This window comes from Notechis scutatus, chromosome 2, assembly GCF_049901735.1.
Source record: "Notechis scutatus isolate UNSWTSFEM ecotype Mainland chromosome 2, rNotScu1.2, whole genome shotgun sequence".
In the NCBI taxonomy this organism is placed as follows: Eukaryota; Metazoa; Chordata; class Lepidosauria; order Squamata; family Elapidae; genus Notechis; species Notechis scutatus.
This window is the reverse complement of record NC_142010.1, coordinates 19,133,547-19,157,044: the sequence shown is the minus strand read 5'-3', so window position 1 is coordinate 19,157,044 and position 23,498 is coordinate 19,133,547. Positions and strand designations below refer to the sequence as shown.

The window sequence follows — 23,498 nt, the reverse complement described above, 5'->3', positions numbered from 1 at the left end:
TCCGGTATTTTCAGAAAAACAGGAGGTGACAAAACGGGGCTAGTTTTTGGCCTGCAAAGCCCGCCTCAAGCCTTCCTCAAGCCTTTGGGAGGCCAAAAGGCCTCAAACCCCGCCGAAAATCAGCTGTGAGGCATGTACATGCACAGTGAAGTAAGTTTGCCTGCAGCTCGCATGCCGGCACAAATGGCTCTGCGTGCCACCTGTGTCACGCATGCCATAGGTTCGCCATCATGGCTCTAGGGAAAATTTTGTCTGGTTCAGAGAACAGGTAGGGAAAATGTTGACTAGCCCCGCCTACTTGCCCCACAGAATATTGGCCATAATCAACCATCCCTAGATTTTTCCTGGCTCTTCTCATGGCTACCAGATTTCCATTGCCTTAAAATCCCCATTGAAAGCATTGTCACTGTCTGCGTTCTAGGAGCCCTCCTGTGTTGTCTCTGTCACTGCATTTCCCCTTGCCTCAGTTGCCTAAAAACTTGTAGTCCTGCCCCCTTTCAACCAAGCATCCCAGAAAAAACAGGCAGTGATGGTCCAAATTGACCACGAATACCAGGTATACTCAGATACGACCCTAGATGTTGGGGACAGTGAAGAAAATCATAGAAGGTAAAGGAAAAAAAAGAGGGATTGTGGGAAGGAAACTGTAGTGAAGAAAATCATAGAAGGTAAAGGAAAAAAAAGAGGGATTGTGGGAAGGAAACTGTAGTTAAGGCAGTGTTGCCACTAAAGCAAAGCCAGAAACCCCCGAGCTCCACTGAAACAATGTTACCACCAAAGCCAGACCAGAAGCCTCTGGGAAAACATAAACTGCACCCCCAAAAAACAAACGTCACCCTACAAAATATCCCAAGCTAAAGAAATTGAAGCTCTTAAGCACATTAGAACAATAAAGCCATAAGGAATTGCTATAAAACAAATATCCCCCCAAAGAGAAACAAACCAAGGTAATTAGAACTCTAGGCCCATTAGAAAAGAATGTGTTTAAGAACTGTTATAAAATACCAAAATCATTACAAAATACCAAAACACACATTAAGAAACAGGACATGCAGGAAGAAGGAAATTAAACCACGATATTGGGACAACAAAACAAACAGAAGGTTTGGGATATTGCAAATGACAAACACAAAAGATTAATTATAAACAAGGTTAGCTAAGGACTAAACGCTTAAGTACACTTACTCAGTCAAACACGCTGGCACTCACTCCCCTTCCTCCTCACAGAGATTGCCCTCAACAAAGCAACAGGGAAGGAAATTTCAGAGTGAGGACTTTGAGGATGGGGTGAAACGAGATAACTGGGAAAATAAACAGTGGAATACAATAGAGAATGGAGGAATGATAAGAGAAAGGGTCAGAAAATGAGAGAAAATGGAAGACAAGCCAGGAAGAGATTAACTAATACTGTAAGGAGAGTAAGAGATGATGGCTGAGGAGGGGAAGGATAAGGATTCCACATGAATTTTATTTTATTTTATTATCTAAGATATACAATTATTAACTTTGACAAAAATGAAATTAATATTTTATTATAGGATTATTAAAGGTATATAAATTGTTAATTATAATAAACATAAGGCTCAATATTCTAATTGGAACAAATATGAAATTAAGACCTTATTGTAGGACTATTATTCAAGACTTATAATTGTTAACGGAAATTTGTATGAAAATTAATATGATATTATAGGGAAAGAAACAACATGTGGAATATGTCAGAAAGAAAAATAACATAGCAGTGATGGCAAACCTTTTCAGCATCAAGTGCCCAAACCAGAACATGCATGCGTGCGTATGCATGTGTGTGTGCCAGAGCGCCAGAAACCCAAAGTCCAGCTGGTTGATATGCACATGCCTGTTTTGGGGCTGTTTTTGGCCTTTTGGGGCTGTTTTCAGGCTATTTTCTCGGGCATTTTCCAGGCCATTTTCAGGTCGTTTTTGCCCCCCCAAAACGGCCTGAAAATGGCTTGGGAAATGGCCTGAAAAAGGCCTGAGAACGGCCTGGAAAAGCCCCAAAATGGCAGTTTTTCAGGCTGTTTGGCGGTGCTCCAGTGTCCCAAAGGCCAGCTGGCTGGCGTACCTGTGCATGCCAGAAACCAGAAGAGCAGCTGGTGATGGTGCACGTGCCCCACAGAGAGGGCTCTACGTGACACCTCTGGCACTTGTGCCATAGGTTCGCCATCACATTAATATAGTACAGTGGTTCCCAAAGTGGGCGATACCACCTGCTGGGAGGCGGTAGGATGACTTAGGGGGTGATGAGGCAAGGGGGGTGGCAGGGGGAGCTAAGAGACAAGGGGGGTGGCATGGGAGTGCAGGAAGTGGGCCCCTCACAGGGCGCAATTCAGGGGTGGGTTTCTACTGGTTTGTTACCATTCCCGGTAGTTTGGATAACCATTAAAACAGGCCCATGGCTGGCCCCACTCCTCTCCACCCGCTCCTCCGTTCCCTGCCTAGTCAGTCCTTATTGTGCATGCGTGACATCGTGTGCATGCGCGGCAATTGCTGGTGGACACAGCAGCCCATTGGAGAAGCGGAGCAGACAAAACCAGAGGTCAGTAATTTTTGCTGCAAAAAGCCTCCAGATGCCGCATGGTTTTTTTTTTTTAAAAAAAACAAACACGCGGCGTCTGGAGGCTTTTTGTAGTGAAAATTACCGACCTCCGGTTTTTCTCTGCTTCTCCAATGTGCTGCTGCCACATTCTAGGGGCCGGCCATGCAGACTCACCCCATTGACTGCTGCACCACTCCGCTTGGACTTGCTTGGTCAAGTCCCTCCAGTACAGCGGGCTCAATGGGGTGGACCTTAGGAGCCAGCGCCTAGAATGCGGCCACAGCGGCACATTGGAAGCAAGCAAAGCTGGAGGTTGGTAATTTTCGCTGCAAAATGCCTCCAGCCATCACGTCTTTTTTTTTGGTGCGGCTGCAGTCCAGCCACACCAAAGAAAACACGTGGAGGCTGCAAGCATTCGTAACAAGGCCGATGTAGACTGGCGGGGAGCCCAGCGACAACAATGGCTCAGCCCTGGCTTGCCTTCCCTGGCAGCCAGCTGCGGGAGGATGGTAAAGTCACGGCTTGGGATGACGAAAGAGGAGGTCGTGGGGGGAGGAAATGGAGAAATTAAGGACCAGGGCCTCTGAAAGGGGAAACGGGGTGATGCAGGATTAACCAGGTCTTTGACAGATTAGGACACACCTATCTGGGCAGAAAATAGGTAGATAGGTTAGGGAAGGGATAGAGAGAGAGGGAAAGAGAGAAAGAGAGAAGGAACACACAAGAAAGTAAAGAAAGAGAAAGGGAAAGAGAAAGGAAGAAAAAGGATAGACAAAGAAAGAGGGGGGATGTAAGGAAGGGACAGAAAGAAAGATAGTGAAAGAGAGAAAGAGACAGAAAGAGATAGAGAGAAAGAGGGAGGGAGGGAGGAGAAAGTGAATGGGATGTGGAGGGAGGGAGGGAGAAAGAGAGGGAAAGAGAGAAAGAGAGAGAGTGAAGGAAGAGACAAGAAAGAAAATAAATAGAAAAGGGAAAGAAAAAGGGAGAGAGAAAGGAAGAAAAGGGATAGACAAAGAAAGGGGGGAAGGAAGGGACAGAAAGAAAGAAGAAAAAGAAAGGAAGGAAGGAAGGAAGGAAGGAAGGAAGGAAGGAAGGAAGGAAGGAAGGAAGGAAGGAAGGAGAAAGTGAATGAGATATCTAGTCCAACCACCTGCTCTACGATAAAGTCCATCGCAATTTTTTTCCACCGCTTTGTTGGTTCAACTACTTGTTGAAGGAGGCCAGGGTTTTTCCAGTTGTGTTTCATCGTGGCACAAATTGAGCAGCTTTTCACATAGTCCTCAACATCAGTTTTCATTTTTGGCCAACAGAACTGTCTCCTGACTAAACATAGGGTTTTTAAGAACTCAAAGTGTCCCCCCAATCATGAGTCATGGCTATATTTCAGTACCATCAGTCATAGGTTTTCATATCCACCAATATCGAATTTATGTTTACTTTCTTCATCATATCTAATTTCTAACAGTTCTTCTTGGCAAGTTGTATCAGTCTCTTCAATATTTGTGGTAAAAGGATTTTTCATCCAGTCATACAACCTTCAATTTCAAAATATCGTCAAATCGTTTTTCCATGTCCAATTTAAGTTCGTTGAAGTGGCTACTGAATCTGTCAATATCCTCTGGAGTTACATCATCTTTTATAGATGATAATTCAGGAAACTGATGAAATTCTCTCTTCAATAGATTATAACGAAGTAGTTCAAGTTTGTCAATAAATAATGACACAATATTCTGGCAACTTATAAGAGTTTTATTAGCTCCTTGAAGCTGCAAATTGACATCATTAAATCTCTTGAAAATATCTGCCAAATAAAAGGCATCATTCTTTACTGTTTTTAACTGTTGACACAGATTGGTCTCATTATTACTTTCAAAAAATTGTATGACACTATCATATAATGTTACAAAACAAGCCAAAGATGTACCCTTTGACAGCCACCGAACTTCTGTGTGCAAAAGTAACATAATAAAATCTTCATTATTGTCCTGGCAAAGCTGTCAAAACATTCTATCATTTTTTTGCATTGGATTTGATCTTGTTTACGGTTCGAATTATTATAGTTAATGATGAATGGAGACTTGTACTTAGATGTTTTCCTGCAAGATGTTGTCTGTGCACCACACAATGAATACATAAAACATTTGGCATTTCTTCCTTTAAATAAGCAACAAATCCACGATCGCAACCTACCACTGACGGTGCTCCATCAGTAGCGCATGCAACAATATTATTCAAAGGAATATTATTTTTGTAAAGTATGATTTTACAGTATTAAATATAGATAATCCTCTTGCATCTGTAATGAGATTTATTGCGAAGACCATTTCTTCTTCTAATGTATTGTTTTCATCAAAATAACGTATATATGCCATCAATAAAGCATTATTATTTGCAATGGTAGTGTCAGGCTACAGAACTTTTTCCATTCACTCAACTAGAATGAACTTCTGAAAACGTATCAAAACGTATAAAAAAGGAATCCTTTATTGAGATGAGACAATTCTTGTAGGAGTTCAAAGCAGCGTCTGAGGTCTCTCAGGCATACAGGGATACATAAAGGAGTTTAGAACCCCTCCTCTTATCTCGATGTGTATTTAGTGAAACAAAAGCCAGTATGTTAATTCCTCCCACCCCTTTTGTAAGGAACAATCTTTTTCACAGTTTCCCAGGGCATACCTAATTTCCCCCCACCCCCTTTTTAGAATGAACTTTTCAGAGATTCCCAGGACCCATCTCACTGTGGAATTTTTATGATCTTCTCATCTCCTGGCTGTGCCTCTCAGAGGTGATAGCTCTGTCAATCTGGCTTTTCTCCCTCCATTGTATCATGTGTGGGTTATACAAATTCGATATAAGATTAAATATATTCAGGTTACATCAAGAAAGGATTTCTTTATCAGCCTCCCTCCTCTTTTCTTCTTTCACTTTTCTTCTTCCACTGAAGAAATGACAGATACACGGACCTGACAGGTAGACTCGTCCAATTGCATGGAAAATGAAGAGTTTTGGAGAATACTTATAAGTTTTTTTTCAACATTAACTGCCATTTCTTCAATTCATCGCTTTACTGTGCTATCGCTTAGGGGCAATGTTTTTAAAATTTCAGGTACATCCTGAAGCATTACTGTTGGGATAAATTCTTTTATAGAGGGTATTATTACAGTTTCTCCAATATTACAGCTTTTACCACTTTTTGCAATTAATTGTGAAATGTGATAAGCGGCAATTAATCCATCTTCGTTCGCTGCATGTTGTTTCTTAAATGATGCAACAATTGTTGCATGATTTTGAAATTTTTTATATATTTCCTGAAAATATTCAATGGGCTTGTCCTTATCATTTGGATGCTTTGTAGAAAGATGTTCTTGCAATCGACTTGGCTTCATTGCCTCATTGGATAATGTTTTATGACACAATAAACACTTTGGATGTTGTTTATTTACAACAGATTCTATGAAACTCATCTTCAGATACTCTGGCAAATAGCCACAAGCATATTTCTTTTTTTGAGACATGGGCTTACAATATTTCACAATATTTTGTTTGAAGCTGTAGGCACGTACTCACTCTCACAAATCTAACTGCTTACTGACCAGTGTGACCGCGAACAAAAGAGCCTGCGCCATGTATCATTGTCTGCGCATGCCTCTTGTGCATCGTGGATTATGTTTGGGGGGAGGGGCGCCGGCTACCAGCTCTGCTTGTCTGTTACAGCTGGGTGGTGTGGGGGGAGATGCTCGAGCTATTCTGGGATGAGGCTTGTTAGGGATAACATTGTTTACCCTAACTGGTTTGGGTAAAAATAATAAATATGGTATCATGGTTTGTTAGTTAAAGTGTGTGTAACTTTAACAGCAAGAATGTAATTAAGGGTGTGGTTGTAAAAGCACTATATAAGAAGCGAGGCCATTGCAGCTCTCTCTCTCTCTGGCTTACTGATCCCTAATTACTGGATGGATTGATGACTGCGTTCTTGCTGAAACGGGGAGTGAAACAGGAGTGTTGATTTTTCTCAACGGAGAGAAGATAAGATTGGACAGATTTATTGTAAGTGTACTGACATTGGCTATTCAACACGGACTTTGCAAATAGAGTATCCCCGACAAGACTTGACTGAAATTGATATATGACTAATGGACCGTTTATTTTGACTATGCTATAATTCTTAAATGGAATAAACTATATTTTTGATAGCACAAGCGTATCTGTATTTTTACTACGTGTTAACTAGAGAACTTATCTCACACATTTACCTGTCTTCCTATCTGACTTCGCTGCACTTTCTGTTTAGTTTGTTTTCCTTAACACCCGTTGGGGAATCCAGGCTTAACAAGGTTCTTTTGATTGCAGTCGCACTATAGTGCCATTTAATTTCAATTATGTAACGTGAACTAAACTTATGTGCGGGCAATACAAATAGTATATTTTCAGAAATTTAAATTGTCACAGGGAATTTTATGAAAACCTAATGAAAATGTTTTTAAATAATGCTATAATTTTTTTAAAAAAAGTCAATTAAATTTAAAAAAAAGGAAAGTGCTTCAGTATCGGACAAAACCCCTACTGCCCACCATGAAAGCTGGAATGCCCACTAGTGGGTGGTAGGGACCAGGTTGACTACCACTGATATAGACTATTTCAAATGCTCTAACATGCACTAACCCAGCCCTGCTCAGCCTGTAATGACAGAAGGGGCACATCCAGGGGTGGGATTCTCCTGGTTCGGACCGGTTAGGGTGAACCCCTTGTTCCATGTGGCCCCCCCGCCCGTGCTCTTTTCTGTTCTTTATGTCTTTTTGTTAGAGCACAGCTGATTCACGTGGCAAAGTGGTTTGGCACGCCTCAGCTGTTTTCTTCAGCTGCAGTTGAAGCTTTTTTAAATGTGCAGCAAGCGTGCGGAGAGAAGCGTGTGCTCACCAAACCAGTTGTTATACCAGTTGAATCACATTCCTGGGCACATCCAGCAGTGGGATTCATATAATTTAACAACTGGTTCTCTACCCTAATGACTGGGTGGGCATGGCTGGGTGATTATGTGACTGGCTGGGCATGGGCAACTTGATCGGTCTCACCCTTAGGAAATTTCTCAGTCCAACTCACAGTAAAATAGCACAATAAAATAGCACTGTTCTAATATTTAGAATAGAATAGAATAGAGTAACAGAGTTGGAAAGGACATTGGAGGTCTTCTAGTCCAGCAGTCGCCAACCAGTGGGCCAGGGACCACTGGTGGTCTGCAAGAAAATTATGGTGGTCCGCAGAGAAATGTCACCCCAAAGCATTTAATCCAGGCTGCACAGGAACACAAGGCTTGTGTCGCTTGCATTGTGAACAACACGAGGTAGTGAGGGAGGGGGGGAAAGGGTGGCAGAGAACATGCCCCACTTGCCCCATGCATCTGGCCTGGCCAACAGGCTGCTTCTTTCTGCTTCTTTCTTTTGCTTTTGGCTGCGCGAAAGGAAAGAGGCCAAAGTCTTTCTTTCTCTCCCCCAAACTCTGCCGGAAATGAGTCTTTGGGACCCTGCAAGGCATCCTGCTCCAAGAGGCTGCACTGGCATGACAAGTCTCACAAAGACTCATTTCTGGCGGAGTTTGGGGGAGAGAAGGAAAGACTTCTGAGGCTTCTGCTGCTTTCTTTGCATGAAGCAAAAAGTCTCTCTTTCTCTCTCTCTCTCGCTGAGAACGGAGCTGGAGACAGTATCCTGCGACCCCAAAAAAAGATTGATCGGTAGGAAAACGGGGTGGGGAATTTTCCTTCAGACATTTGGGGGGATTTTCCCAGGGTCTCTGCTCTGCGGAATTTAAAATGATGAGTTTAATGGTTCCTGAGGTCCAAAAGGTTGGCGACCCCCGTTCTAATCCAACCCCCTGTTTAGGCAGAAAACCCTACACTACTTCAGACAATTCTTTCTCCCTGTTGAAAGGTAAAGCCTTTGCTTCCCTGAGTTTGAATTTCCCGGCTGGGAGGATGTTGCTGACGGGGTGGAAGAATTTAGACTGAAACGAGCTGCATGAAACCCGGATCTTGTTTATTTTTCAGGAAGGCAAGTGGCAACAAAGACCAGCGTTCCTGGGCTAGCTAGCAGAGTTTAAACTGTAAACACATGTTTTTTTATACCCTTTATCCCTTTGAAATTGATTTCTAGGTAGTCCTATAGTTTTTGTGTGATTCTTTTGTGTTTGTGATTGCTTTAGTGGTTTTAATCTTATTTCGTGTTTGAGTCTCTCCACCCCAAGGGCAATCTCTCTCTCTCTCTCTTTTAAATACATTATTTATTTTTTTATTTCTATAAATACATCATTGTGTGAACAGTGTGATTCCAGGTTATTTGACATTTTAAGACAAACATGACCATAATTTCATATTCATGCTATTAACTTTCTTATCTAATTTAGTATTACTATATATTATCCATTTTTATCGTAGAATATTCTCATATGCTACTTTACATCAATCTCTATATTCTTAATATCATTTCTTTTGTTATGCATATTCTCTTAATAGTCATATTTGCAGAATTTAACAAATTATATAGTTCAAATAATCATTGATAAATTCATTGTGATTTATATTGTCCAGTATTTATCCCCTTTTTAAATGTTAATTATGTCACTATTATATTTTTAAAACAAAGTCCCTTTCTAATCTCATTGCAATACACAAATCGTATTTTCCATCTTATTTTCATTTAACAAATTATATATTCTAATAATAATATAATCATTTTTATCTATTACCATATACTATTGATTTTTCTTTCTGACATATTCCACATATTGTTTCTTTCCCTACAATATTGTATTAATTTTCATACATATTTCCGTTAACAATTATAAGTCTTGAATAATAGTCCTATAATAAGGTGTTAATTTCATATTTGTTCCAATTAGAATATTGAGCCTTATATTTATTATAATTAACAATTTATATATCTTTAATAATCCTATAATAAAATATTAATTTCAAATTTGTCAGAGTTAATAATTGTATATCTAAAATAATAAAATAAAATAAAATTCATGTGGAATCCTTATCCTTCCCCTCTTCAGCCATCATCTCTTACTCTCCTTACAATATTAGTTAATCTCTTCCTGGCTTGTCTTCCATTTTCTCTCATTTTTTTGACCCTTTCTCTTATCCTTCCTCCTTTCTCTATTGTATTCCACTGTTTCTTTTCCCAGTTATCTGATTTTACTCTTATCCTCTCAAAGTCCTCTTTCTGAAATTTCCCTCCCTGTTGCTTTGTTGAGGGCAATCTCATGTGGGGGAGGAAGGGAGTGAGTGCTAGCGTGTTTGAGTGAGTAAGTGTGCTTAAGTGTTTAGTCCTTAGCTAATCGTGTTGTTTATAATTAATAATTTGTCTTTGTCTTTTGCAATACACCTGACTTTCTGTTTGCTCTGATGTCCTAATATCGTGGGTTAATTTCCTTCTTCCTGCATGTCCTGTTGCTTAATATAAGTTTTTGTATTTTGTAATGGTTTTGGTATTTTATAACAGCTCTTAAATGCGTTCTTTTCTAATGGGCCTAGAGTTCTAATTACCTTGGTTTGATTCTTTTCTTTGGGATATTTGTTTTATAGCAATTCCTTATGGCTTTCTAAAGTGCTTAGAGGTTCAATTTCTTTTGCTTGGGATATTTTGTAGGGTAAAATTTGGGGTGCAGTTTATGTTTTCCCAGAGGCTTTCGCTCTGGCTTTGTTTCAGTGGAGTTCAGGGTTTCTGGCTTTGCCTTAGTGGCAACACTGTCTTAGTGTAGTTCCCTTCCCACAATCCCTCTTTTTTTTTCTTTACCTTCTATGATTTTCTTCACTGTCCCCAACATATAGGATCATATCTAAGTATACCTGGTATTCGTGGTCAATTTGGACCATCATTAGGGCTGCCTGTTTTTCTGGGATGCTTGGTTGAAAGGGAGCAGGACTACAAGTTTTAGGCAACTGAGGCAAGGGGAAATGCAGTGACAGAGACAACACAACACAGGAGGGCTGCTAGAACATGGACAGTGACAATGCTTGCAATGGGGATTTTAAATCAATGGAAATCTGGTAGCCATGAGAAGAGCCAGGAAAAATCTAGGGATGGTTGATTATGGCCAATATTCTAGGCCAGCTCTTTCAAGTGGCAGATGTCCTCCACAAGTTCAGAAGCCTGATCCAGATCAAAATAACATAAATTCCTCCCAGCCATGATTATGCCTTAATAATAGATAATCTATTGCCGCTCTATTTTCCACGGTGCTGGGAGGTCCTTCTGCGTCTTGTGGCGCTGCCTGGGATGGAGCTGCAAAGGTGAGGGAGGCTAGCGGGACTTGCAGGCTTACCTGGCAGGCAGAGTTTGGCCGCAGGCAGGCAGGTGCAGGCAGGCATGCCGCAGAGACTGTGTGGTCAACAAACGGAAGCAAGAAGGCACACAGATTGTGCTGCTATGACGTGGAAATTGGGAGATGAGAAACGTAGTGGCAGGGCAGGGGTGGGGCCAGCATTCTCTTAGAACCAATCGAGAGACTGCTTCACACAGGTGCAGCACAGCACTCAGAGACCGCCTTCTGTGCCGTTTTTTCACTCAGCTGAGGTGGGCAATAAGCTGAGGTGGAGGTAAGAGCGCGGCAGAAAGGTAGGGCTAGTCAAAATTTTCCCTACCGGTTCTCTGAACCAGTCAAAATTTTCCCTAGAGGTTTGCCTGAACTGGTCTGAACGCCCTGAATACCATCCCTGGACATAGGTAACTATGTGGAACCAGCATAAACACCTCCATTCTAAAATCAATCATTCTGTTCTTTGCTCTTATTTTAAAACTTGGCCTTCGGAGTTGGTGTGCAACTTGGACTTGGAGAGATAGAAATGAGTGAAACCCAAACATTTAGTTCCCAATTTAATATTGACACTCATTTCCAATGGAAGGAGAGACTGATTGCCTAGAAAAGGGCTCCAAAGTTATGTAGAACGTTTTATTTTAATGCACTTTCTTCAACAATGTAGTTGTGCGTCATTAGAGGCTCATCACCATATCCTGGGATGATTCATTCTGTTGCATAGGAGACGTATCATCCACAGCTCCTTCCAACTCCTTTCCCAATCCAGACACCTGACTTCTTCCTTAAGAGTTACAGTAAACACCTGCAACTAAGCTTACAGAAAGGTTGGGAAACACTTTGGCTAAAAACACCTCTCAGCCAACTATCCTATGGGCAATTTCAAGTACCAATTCACTCCTGATGATTGTAACTAAGGAATAAGCTGGTCTTCTATCCCACTTGGGCAAAAATTATTTACTAACTTGGAGGCTGGCTTTGTAAAACCAGTTACACAATTGTATCAGACCAGCTGTTTGAAGAACCTCAAAGAACTGTCACTTCCTCTTGCGAAGACTATAAAACTTGCTACTACCAAAAAAATCAAAAAGTTCTAAAAGATGGAAGAAGATGGATATATAAATAAAGATCCAAGTAAGAGAGACCATCCCTTGGCAGCTATTAAAGGAAAGAAAGGTAATATCTTACAGCTACTTACTTTTCTTTATTTTACTCTGCATATTGGCACTAAGGTCTTTTTTAAAGGAGATGTTAAGAAACCAGTGAAAGTGAATCTAGTCCCGATTTTTCCTTGGGGGGGGGATTACATTTGTTAAATGTCATTTCTGTTTAACAGAGAACACTTTCCTTGATTATCTATATGTCTTTTGCTTTAAGCTCTTTCTGTGTATCTTGCAATTATGAGAGGGAGGGAGGGGGAGGGAGAGGAAGGGGGAGAGAGAGTTTGGTCCAGTGGTTAAGGAACCAAAAACAATGAATTCTAGCTCTGCCTTAGCCATAAAAACCACCTGGGGGATTTTGGGCTGGTCACTTTCTCTCAGCCTAACTCACCATACAGAGTTGTTGTTGGGGGGAAAATAGGAGGAGGAAGGAGTATTACGTATGTTCGTCACCTTTTTTTTTTAAGTGAAGTTTTTTTATATAATGTTGCTTATACATATCAATACATTGAACAATGTGATACCTGGGTATCATACATTTTGGTACAAATAAACATAATATTATTACTCATAGTTATTACATTTCATTTTCATTGTTTCATATTGTTTAAACATATCTAATACTACCGCCATTCAATTTCCAAACCTCCCTCTTATTATTACATATATCTTGATATGTTAAAAAATATATATATGTTGTTATTCCCCTCTTATTTCTATTCTAACTTTTATTCATGTCACCATAGTATTCAAAGACGTTTCTTTTCTGTTTTCCATCTTTCATCTGCTTTATTATTCATATTACCCTTATTTAAGTCTTCACATCTGTATATATTATAGTTTCATCCTTCATTCTTTCATTGTTCAGTGTTTTAATATATAATCCTAATACCAATCACAGTATCATTTGAAGATATGGTAAATCTATTCGTAATCCTTCCATTCATCTAATCCATGTAATTCTACTATTAATACACATGCTTGTATTTAAGTATATTCTTTCATTATTAATAAATAATAAAATGGACCTTAGAATGTTAGTTTATGAGCCACCCCCTAATGGCCTCTTTGGAAGATGAACTGTTAAACTATAGCATTGCTGCATGTCTGAATCCAGCTAAAAACACCTCTCAGCCAACTATCCTATGGGCAACTTCAAGCACCAATTCACTCCTGATGATTGTAACTAAGGAATAACCTCTTCTCCTATCCCACTTGGGCAAAACTTATTTACTAACTTGGAGGCTGGCTTTGTAAAACCAGTTACACAATTGTATCAGATTGGCTGTTTGAAGAAGCTAAAGGTAAAAATATGAGGATGAAGGAGAATTAGATATGTTTGTCGCCTTAAAAATAATAAAGGCAGAATATTAAATAAATCTATAAATTACATCCAGAAGCTAGAGACTAAAATAGAGGGATTGGCCGCCTGGCTGGCAGGATAAACAGTTGAGCTTTTAAAAATGGCAATAAATCTCATTTCCTACCATAGGACATCCACTTCTAATCCACTTCCTGCTTAAGCAGAAGATCCTATACGATGACAGACAAATGGCTGTTCAATCTCTTCCCACAACGTCTGTTCCGCTAATTAAATTGTTCTGACAGGAAATTTCTCCTTAATTCTGGGATGGATCTCTCTTTGATAAGCTTCCATCTGTTATTTGCCCTCAGGTGCATTGGAGAATAGGTCGATCCCCTCTTCTCTTGACAGCCCCTCAGATTGAATAGAAGAGAAGAGAATGGAGCTGGAAGGGACCTTGGAGGTCTTCTAGTCCAACCCCTGCTCAAGCAGAACCTCCTATCACTAGCCAGTGCCGTTCTTCATATGTTTTAATCTCCAGGCCTTTGATCATCTTAGTTGCTCTCACTGAACTTTTTCCAGGGTCTCAACTTCTTTTTTGTAGTATGGTGACCAAAATTGGTTGCAGTATTCCAGGTGTGGTTTTATTAGGATTTTGTAAAGTGGCACTAATACTTCATGTGATCTTGATTCTATGCCTCTCTTTATACAACCCAAAGGATCGTATTACCTTTGGAAAAGCGACTATCATGTCACCTAGTCCTTCTCTTTGTTGGATGGGACATACCCAATTCCTGCTACCCCTTCATCTGTTTTATCTTTGTTGCTCTTCTCTGAACTCTTATCTAGAGTCGGAACATCTTTTTTATATTGTGGTGTCCGAAAACTGGAGCCAGTATTCCAGGTATGGTTTTTCTAATGTAGGATAAAGTGATACTAACCTTCATGTCATCTTGATGCTATCCCTTTGTTGATGCAGCCTAGGACTGTACTGGCTTTTTTGGCCGCTGCAGCACACTGCTGGCTCATACTTAAGTGGTGGTGTGGTAGGACTTCAAGATCCCACTCAGAGTTTGACACTCATCATACCAGTGAAACACTAATATTCCACTATTTTTATACTAGTGTATTACTAGTATGTATTGTCACTATGGTAATATCATACTAGTGGAACTCGTTTGACAACTTGTCATGCTAGTGGAAGTTTTTATAGAACAATTTCCTATGTTAAGTTTCCTTTCTCCCTGACACAGCACTGTACAATGTGCTTGGTTTCTTGTTTACAAAATGTGCTTCAGAGAAATTAAGTAATCCCATTCTTGCCCCATCAAATTGTCTACAGTATTGTTTTCCTCTTTCTCTATCACCTAATGATCCAATAATCTTAGACAGAAAAAAAAGAAATAAAATTGGAAGAAAAGGAATACAGATTCACATCCCCTACGATCAGGGTCTCTCAAGATAAACTTGCTTTCTTTGAGATTATAATTTCATCTATGTGGGAAGAAGAGAAATTTGCAAAAAGTTAGTTTCCTTTTCTGGTCATTTGTACTTCATAAAATAGCAGATTGTAGGGAAGAATGCATATAAAGAACATAATTGACTTCCCCCACAGCTTGAGTTTCTAAAAGTCTAATTTGTCTTCCTCCGTGTGAGTGGAAAATGAAGTTACTGGGTCCATGAGGGGACTTTGCTGGCGCTGGCTGGAGAGAAGCGCTGAGTGGGAAATTCCAGTAGATTCGCCTCTGTTCCAATTTCTGTGTGGCATCTACTTTGGGTGGGTTTGCTTTTTCCTGTAGAGCAGATGGTTCCAATGCAGTAGATGTGATTGATTGCTAAGGCTTTGTGATTGGAATGGGACTGTCTCTAATCAATGAAGTCCAAGTAAATTATATCGACAGCATTCCTCGGGTCCGCTAATTTTGTCTCTTTGTCAAAGAATAAAATAAGATTAGTCTGGCATGACCTGTTTTGACAAACCCATGTTGGCTTTGTAATGTTAGGTCTTCTTCAGCAGGGAAACCTAGAGAAATGTATGTTTATGTTAGGCAGCCTAGAGTGCCTGCTGAGGAAAGCATGTGTGGATGGGAAAATACAAAGGTTATCGACATCCAGGTGGACAGGAGTTCCCCAACCTTTTCGGTTGTGTGGATTGCTGGGTGTGTGTAGGGGAACAATCCGTGTGTGCGGCAGGCACACATGCATGCAGCTCATGTGAATGGGGATGTGTGCATGAAATAAATAATATATTTATAACTCTGGGACTCAGCCAGTGTGAGGTGAGGTGGAGTCATCTCCATTAAGCACAGAACAAAGGGGATCTTTAAACGAGTTCTAGAAATTTGAGAACACATCATGGAAAGCGCAAAGTTGACTAAGTCATTACCTGCTACCGTAGGCGTCCTCAGGAAAAAAGAACTTCCTACATCACAATAATCCTTGATGACGCAAGGGTGGGCTTATACAGTGTTGGAGCAAATCTTGATGGTTGTCATTTTTCCAGGTCCGTATTTCGTCCTTCTGTTGCAATACTTGTCTGCTATGCCCGTCTGCTGACCTTTTCTTTCTTCGTCTCTCTTTTCACTATAACCTCCAGTTGTGCTTCTAATACAGGAACACAGTGGTCATAACCAACAGTCGGCCCTATTAGAGACAACAGTTCCTCTGTCTGGCCTTGGATCTTGTGACAGCCTATCTAGGCATTCCTGCTGAACTCCTGGGAAGTTGGGAGTTTCAAAGCCTCTTCACATCAGCCATGGGCTTAACCATTGGAAGCCACCAGTTTGGCAATTCCTGTCCTCCGTTTATTTCCCAGGATGTCCTGAAGCAGAGATATGGTCTCTAAACACCACTGTCAGAAGACTGCCTTTCCTCAACATCTGGGTGCCACCCGGCATACCCCAGTGCCTGTTTTGGGTCTGGATACATGGGAGATATTTCATGGGCGTCGCCTGCAACAGCACGTGTTCAATGGGGCATCCTTAGCTGCCCACTGAGAATATCATTATGGTACCTCAATTACTCGGCTTGGGAGCCTTAGAGCTTCCTTTACTCCACCAGCTGCCCCAGGGGAACCTAGGCAATGAACCCAACAGCCTGAAGTGGGTAAAGAAGATACGGCAGCTGCCTTTGGGGAGATCCTTCTCAGGTGACCATTTTGCAGCCACAGTGCTGGAGGATCTTCTGTGGTGTTCATCTCTTCTCGGCGCCAATGGGACCTTTTGCCCAAGCGGTGATACAGAGTGGAACAGCAAACCTGCCTTCTGGGCAGGGTCTCCTGGGAAGCCAAACGGATATCTGGAATTCATTCATTTGCTGGGTTGCTCTGGGGACAATAAAGAATCTAGCTCAGGGCACTGTCTGCAAACAAAAAATGTTTCTGAATTGATTGACATGAAATGGCTCTCTTTTGCGAAAAGGTGGCATCCTTCACAATTTTTCCCCTTCAGGCCAACCACAGATGGGGACTTTTACTTAGGGAACTAGAAAAGCTCATGGAGGAGGGGCTTAATTCAGGTCAAACCTGACATCTCATAATTGAAACCTCTGATGAAGCGGCCTCATTGTCCATTATGTTTTCTCTAACATCACCCACAATCATCAGTCAGGAGCAGCTTCAGAAAGGGATACAGCTGTTGGTGCCAAATGCAACTAGATGTGGTTCAGAGTATAGCACTGGTGCAATGAAGGAATCCGCGGTCCAGCAAAATACCATCAGCTCAGCCACTTCTATACAGATCAGATATTTTATGTCCATTCATTGAAGCTGCAGGAAATGTATCAGGAAGCAGAGTCCTGTATATGCCTATTTGTTACAGCACATCGCCATCGCATGGTCAGTTTGGCCTGAATGGTTAGGGCATCCCACGGTTCTGAGATTCCTTACGTTTTGGGACCGCCAGATCAGTGCTCAATCAAACCTCTGAGGCTGAAAGCAGACTGAGCCGTGGATGAGTGCACTACTGGGCAGAGTTTGCCAGAACTGGGTAAGTGGTTCTTTATTTCTATCCAGTTATATTTTAAATCCAAAAGCCCCACACACACATTCAGTAAATGCATTTCATATCTGAAAGTAAATACATGCCAGTAATACCTCTACTCCTTACCTATATTTCAGGTTGTGTTAATACATGTGACTCATGATTCTACGACCATAGTTGGGACTAAATTTCTGTTTACTACAAAGCAAGATTCTAATTTAAGTGAATCTTGCCCAATTTCAAAACGCTTTCCACTTTGAATATTAAGCAAATCACTGCAATTCTTAAGTACCTTATCACAGTTATATATGAATCCATCCCTGCTCAAACAGGAGACCCTACACCTTGTACTTCAGACAAGTGACTTCTTGAAAAGCCTCCAGTGATGGGCACCCATAACTTCTCTGAGCAAGCTCACTGAAGTCACTTGTTCTCTATCAGGAAATCCTCATAATTGTATCTCTGTGATAAACCTTCCATCAATGTCTTCCTTCTCCACACGAAGATACCTTCCGGGTCAGCAGCACCAGGATAAATGGCCTCTCTATAGTCCCAAGCTAATTTATTCCTTTTAATACTGGGCCATTCAGGAAAGGGTGAAAGCACTGTGCTTTTTAAGGGCCTTTCAAAGGCTGAAGAGCCGCGTAAGTTCATCTAGTTCTGCCTTTGGAAGGGAGGTAATGGTTGATAAAGCCTTTAAAATCATTTATATATCAAATATAGAATGCAGCCATCATTCATAGCATAATTTCTAAATTGATGTTATTGCCTGTGTTTGCTGAAACATCGCATTTGATTTTGCACTGAGCAATTTTGCATCTTTAGCATTATTTTAGCAAAACAAGCGCAAACTAAAATTCTACAAAATTAGGTCTCTAATAATATCCTCTACAGCCAGGCATAATTTGCTCACATAAGATAACAACAATAACAAATCCCAAAACTCCTGGATCCCCCCTTGGTACCATCGGCATTGGCAAAATCCCTCTCAGTCAATTTAAAAGGCAGCTTCTTGGAATAACACCACATCCTGCAGTGATACCTCTAAACCCTCAAGCATATCCATCATCCAGCTTTTTGAGAAGGACTGAGTGGAGTAGACAAAATTGTCAGATCCAATCCCAAACATTTGGCTGATCATGTGATGAACAATAATGTTTTGACATCTATTTCATAAATATATGCATGTGTCATGAATCATGGAGATAAATCTGAAATCTACTATTCAGATTCTTCTGTGATAAAATCACCTTGTCTTGATATTTCATTTTCTTTGTTCTCAGAAAAGTCGAAGGTGATCGTGTTTCTCAGACTAGGAAGAAAGACAGGGGTGTCCCCTAACAGTGATACCAATCATTCAATAGGAGAAGTGCAGGCCCACCCTTGAATTTGATTCATTACTGTACCTGACAACTCCTTTATTTTATATGTATCCTGTCCCATGCCTTGTGAATTTTCTCACCTCTTGGGAAATGTTAGGGGGCGGGAGCGGGTGGGTTGTTCCATTAAGCCACGGTATGCCATGGGAATGCTTATCTGTTTCTCAGGCGCGTTACAATGACATCTTCCACCTGTGGATTAGCTGAAATCCGCATCTAGCTAAGGGCGAGGTTTTACTGCTTTCCATTCTTGCGTCTGCCTAGGGTATTCAGACTCTACTTCAGAGTATTACTTCTCACTTCTGCTTAATCAAGGTTCCTTTAAAATACTTGGGTTCAAGTCTTCACTTTCTTTAGAGGTTCGTAGGAGGCAATCCTTACGAGGTGCGGAATCCAGTTCTGGGTTACATGTGTAGCCATACAGCGAGTGGGATCAAGTTGGATGATTTTCCGAAGGGGCTGGAGCTCTTTCTAAATAGCAATTTCATCGGCATTCCAAACCATTTTAAGTAGCACTTTGGTGGCTCGGCTTTGCTGTGTGGAGTGGAAACTCTCGCAAGCTGATCCACTAGCCTTGTGAAGAGGACCTGTTCAGGACCTCTGAATCTGCATAAACAAATACCGATCTTGGGCATGGGGTGGGAGATGAATGAGCCCAGCCACGAAGAGTAACACACAGAAGATTATGCAGTGCTGAGAAGAGAGAGAAAGCATGAGAATGAACGCTCAGCCGCTTGGGAAGAAATCAGTTTCAGATGAATGGGACTGTTAACAGACAGCTGAGAGATTGGGAATATCTCCCTTGTAGCGTCAATGTTATCAGAACATTCCATGGATTGCCCTGAAGCTCAAGATGCAGCTGTTTCTCTAACGAAAGACCATTGTCTTCCTCTCTAGATAACAGAGGGACAGGAGTAACTTGAGATCAGTTATGTCCTTAATCCATGTGTATGCGTACTTATAAATCCCCCTCTCCATTTTGAAAGCAATATAAATATGAGTGAATCTGTCAAGCTGCCACTATAATGGCTTCAATCTACGCCAACCGTGACATCCTGCGTAAAATGAGGAGGAGGGGAGAAGGGGGACGTGGGAAGGGGATGAAGAATGACGAAACCAGATTGTCAATCTGAACCGGCTGATCCAACAATATAAACATGAGAATGATAAAACTCCACCAAGTGGCGTTAGCAAAGCTGTTACCAACAGCCCTATAATATTGGGCTTTTAAAATTGGGTCAAGATGAAGGACCTGGGAGAAAGGGAGAAAGGAAGGCTTTGAGTGGGAATACTCAGATTTAGCTTTTCTTAGCGCTATAACCAAACAAGTATATCTTTTGCTAGAAATGGATGAGGTCTTCTTTCCTGAAACATCCAAGCTGGGAGAAGCTTGACAAGCATCATTTTCTCCCACTATTTTCTGAAGGAATTTCTCCAGTGCACACTAGTAATGGTAAACACTGCAACCAAACCATAAGTCTGCGGGTCCCTGTTTGGATTCTAACTCCTACAATGTTTCATGTAAGGAGAGCTGAGAAACTGTAGATGGACTTTAAGGTTAAGATTAAAGCACCAGACTAGATATCAGGAGACTGTGAGTTCTTATTCTGTCTTAGCCATGAGAAAGCCAGAAAGGCTGTGATTAGAACTCGGTCTGGGAACATTTAGCCTGGTGCCTTAATCTCAAAATCAATCTAAGAGGACTGTATTCCTATATACTAAATAGGATTGATTTTAGACTAGTCACTCTCTCAGCCCAACTCACCTCACAGGGTTTTGTTTTGGGAAAATAGGAGAAGGAAGGGTGTGGGTATGTTCTCCACCTTGATTATTTGTAAACAACAGCGAGATTATATACTAAACAAAAATAAATAAGGTCCTGACTTGTGAATCAATAAAGAACTAAGCCCAAATGCAAAGCGGGTTTTGAAAGCCACCACACACAGTTGGTCCTTAAACAAAAGAACAAGGATTGGTCCATAGCAAGTTCTGATTGGCCCATATTAGGACACTTCTTATTGGGTATTAGTTGAACTTGTTGCACATATTATTGGATTAATAAGTAGCCCAACTATAAAGGAGTTACTGCTGCTTACGCGCACTGTTATTTCTATCTACTGTTATTAAAAAGTTGAAGTCACTGGTCAGATGTCTGGTCTTCATTATTCTCAAACTGCTGTGACGGTGGGATGCGGAGACCGAAGAGCTGACTGATCTACAGAGCAACCAGCAGAGCATTAATCCAAGATACGCGCACTATGCGGCAACATGACGAAAGCGGTGCCGTACCACCCGCTTCCATTCGACCCCAGAAACCTTACGAAGACTGGGGTCGTGCATGGATGAGTTCAGATGTTTCTGAAGTTAACAACGAAAGATGCCAGCAAAAAGAGCTGTATTTCTAACCCCTGCGGGCTACGTGTTTAAATGGCAAAATCACTTGCCAAGCCAGCGATAAAGCGATGGACTGGGGCGATCCTCGAGGCAACTGCTTTCACAGCGGGCCTATGCATACCGTGCCAGCTTATGTCAGAAAGCCTTACGAATTTTACCAGAAGGTCCAGCGGGCGGCCTTGCCAACTGCATATGAACCTCCCGAAGCAGAGGCCTCTGCGGTTCTCTAACAGAAGAAGCCCTCCGAGACCGCCTAGTTTTCTGGGCTGAAACTGCCACCGATCAGAGCAAAATGGCTGGCTGAGGCATCAGCCTCACCCGATGCCATTAAAAAGCCACTGCAGCAGAAGCAACTAAGAAGTCGGCGGCCGACTGCGCACCAGCCCTTACCCTTCACGATCAACTTCGCCAATGATACTCGCCTTGCTCAGAAGAGACAACCGGTGTCGACTCTGCGAAGACCTAGATCCCGTCAGATATGGTATTGAGGAAGAGGTCAACCGACTCAAACTGAGCGAGACCAGTTCCCCTAACGCTCACTTGACCTGTGCGGGATGTGGAAGCGGAATCACCACGATCAGCGCTGCAAATTCGCCGTACACTCTGCAGCGTTTTAAGGAAAAGAAGATCATCGCAGGTTTGCAGAAGCAAACAAAACTCCAACTCCAAACCCGACGGGCGAATGCCAGTCTTCAGGGTTAATCGGCGCACCCGAGGACAAACTGAATCGCAATGGGGAAGCCACTCCTACGAAACAAACCGTCCACCACTTCCGCAGGCGGGGAAGAAACCAGAAGCGGGAAGAGACCCATGAGCGATTACCATAGGCCACGCTACATCCCTAGATGCTGGGAAAAATCAGGTGAAGGTCGGCTATCGAGCAAACGTAGCAATGGAGGGTGGACTCAGGATCATCTCGATAATTGTCCTGGAAGGCGGCTCCAACAACTCGTTCGACGATTCACCGCCAAGACCTCAACCTCAAAGGGTTATGCTCAAAAATTACCAGGGTAACTTGAATTCCGTTAATAGGGTCGCCGATTCAGGTCTCTTTCAAGGACACTTTGCGTCAGCACTACCTGCTGACTGTGGGTGCAAGCGTGACCGGCCTAGTCTTTTTAGGCCTGCAATGGTTCGAACACAGCTCGGAATCACTGTGGCGAGGGTCCACGTTGCCGAAACAGCGATTGGGAGGAAGCCCTGTGCAAGAATTCCAAGCGTTTTCATGACGGACTAGGCAAGTACAAGGACCCGATCTCATTAACGAACCCTGAGTGGCACCCATCCACCTTAAGCACGCGTGTTCGGGTGCCGTTAAACCTAAAACCTAAAATGACGAACAACTGAATAAACTATGCTTTGGGGCATGCTGGAACCCACCACGACCACGCCCGGTGGGAAGCCTAATGGTGACGCCTATCAAACCTGATGGGTCACTGATTCTTGAGACTACCGGGCCACACAACTACGCACTTCAGCAAAGTGCATATCCAGTGCCGGTAGTGCAACACTACTCCATTCCTGGGCGGTGGGAAAGTTTTAGCCTATTAGACCCTGGCGCGGGCGTATCAGCAATTGCCTGTAGATCCGACCACCGCAGGCGCAAACTATCAAATCGCGCATGAGAAATGCAACGACTCCAGTTTGGGGTGGCGTAGCTCCAAGGTCTTTCAGAGCTTAATGGAAGGCTGTTACAAAGACCAGAGAATTCGTACCATATTTCGGCGTGCCTCATCGCACGCCCCTAACAGAGACATTCTGAAAAGAGCTCCAAATGGTCTTACAAAGGTTACAAAGCATGACCTCGAGGTCAAAAATAAATACCAATTATGCCGAAAGGGTAGAGTTTTTGGGATACCTCCTGGACGTCGAGGAATCCATCCACTGAGGACAGATTAAAGGCAATTAAAATTAATGCAAGCCTCGTGAATAAAATACCTAATTTCATCCTCTTAAATATGGCTAACCGTGACATTATGTTTGTCTGCAAACATGGCTCAATGCATCTCTCCCGACTCCATTACCACAGTGAGAGACTATCATGTTTACCGATCAGGTCGTGAAAATCGGTCGAGGAGATTGGTGTTGCTATATTCTATAAAAATCCTTATAAAATATCGAAATTGCAGGGCACATACCAAAACCATCATCTGTAGACTGTCCTTAAATATCACAATTCGATTCTTACTATGTTTACCGAGCACCTGATTATGACATCGAACATATAAACAAGCTAAATACACACTACCGCATGGGCCACATCCTGCCCATACCCTTTTATCTTTGGAGATTCAAATCTACCTCATATTGACTGGACTAAATAATTTGTACAACACAATCCTTACACACACAACCTTCTTCAATGCTAGCTTCAAATCTGGGTCTTGAACAACTAGTGACAACAACACTAGA

At 41.9% G+C, this 23,498-nt stretch overlaps 1 long non-coding RNA gene and 1 pseudogene across 1 annotated transcript in view; one reads left to right on the top strand and one right to left on the bottom strand.

Annotated features, from left to right (window-relative positions):
* The window catches only part of LOC148131869 (uncharacterized), a 312,201-nt gene that overhangs the window by 124,800 nt on the left and 163,903 nt on the right, over nucleotides 1-23,498 (bottom strand). The gene's annotated exons all lie outside the window — the stretch shown is intronic.
* Nucleotides 16,340-17,323, top strand: LOC148131871 (acetylcholinesterase-like; annotated as a pseudogene).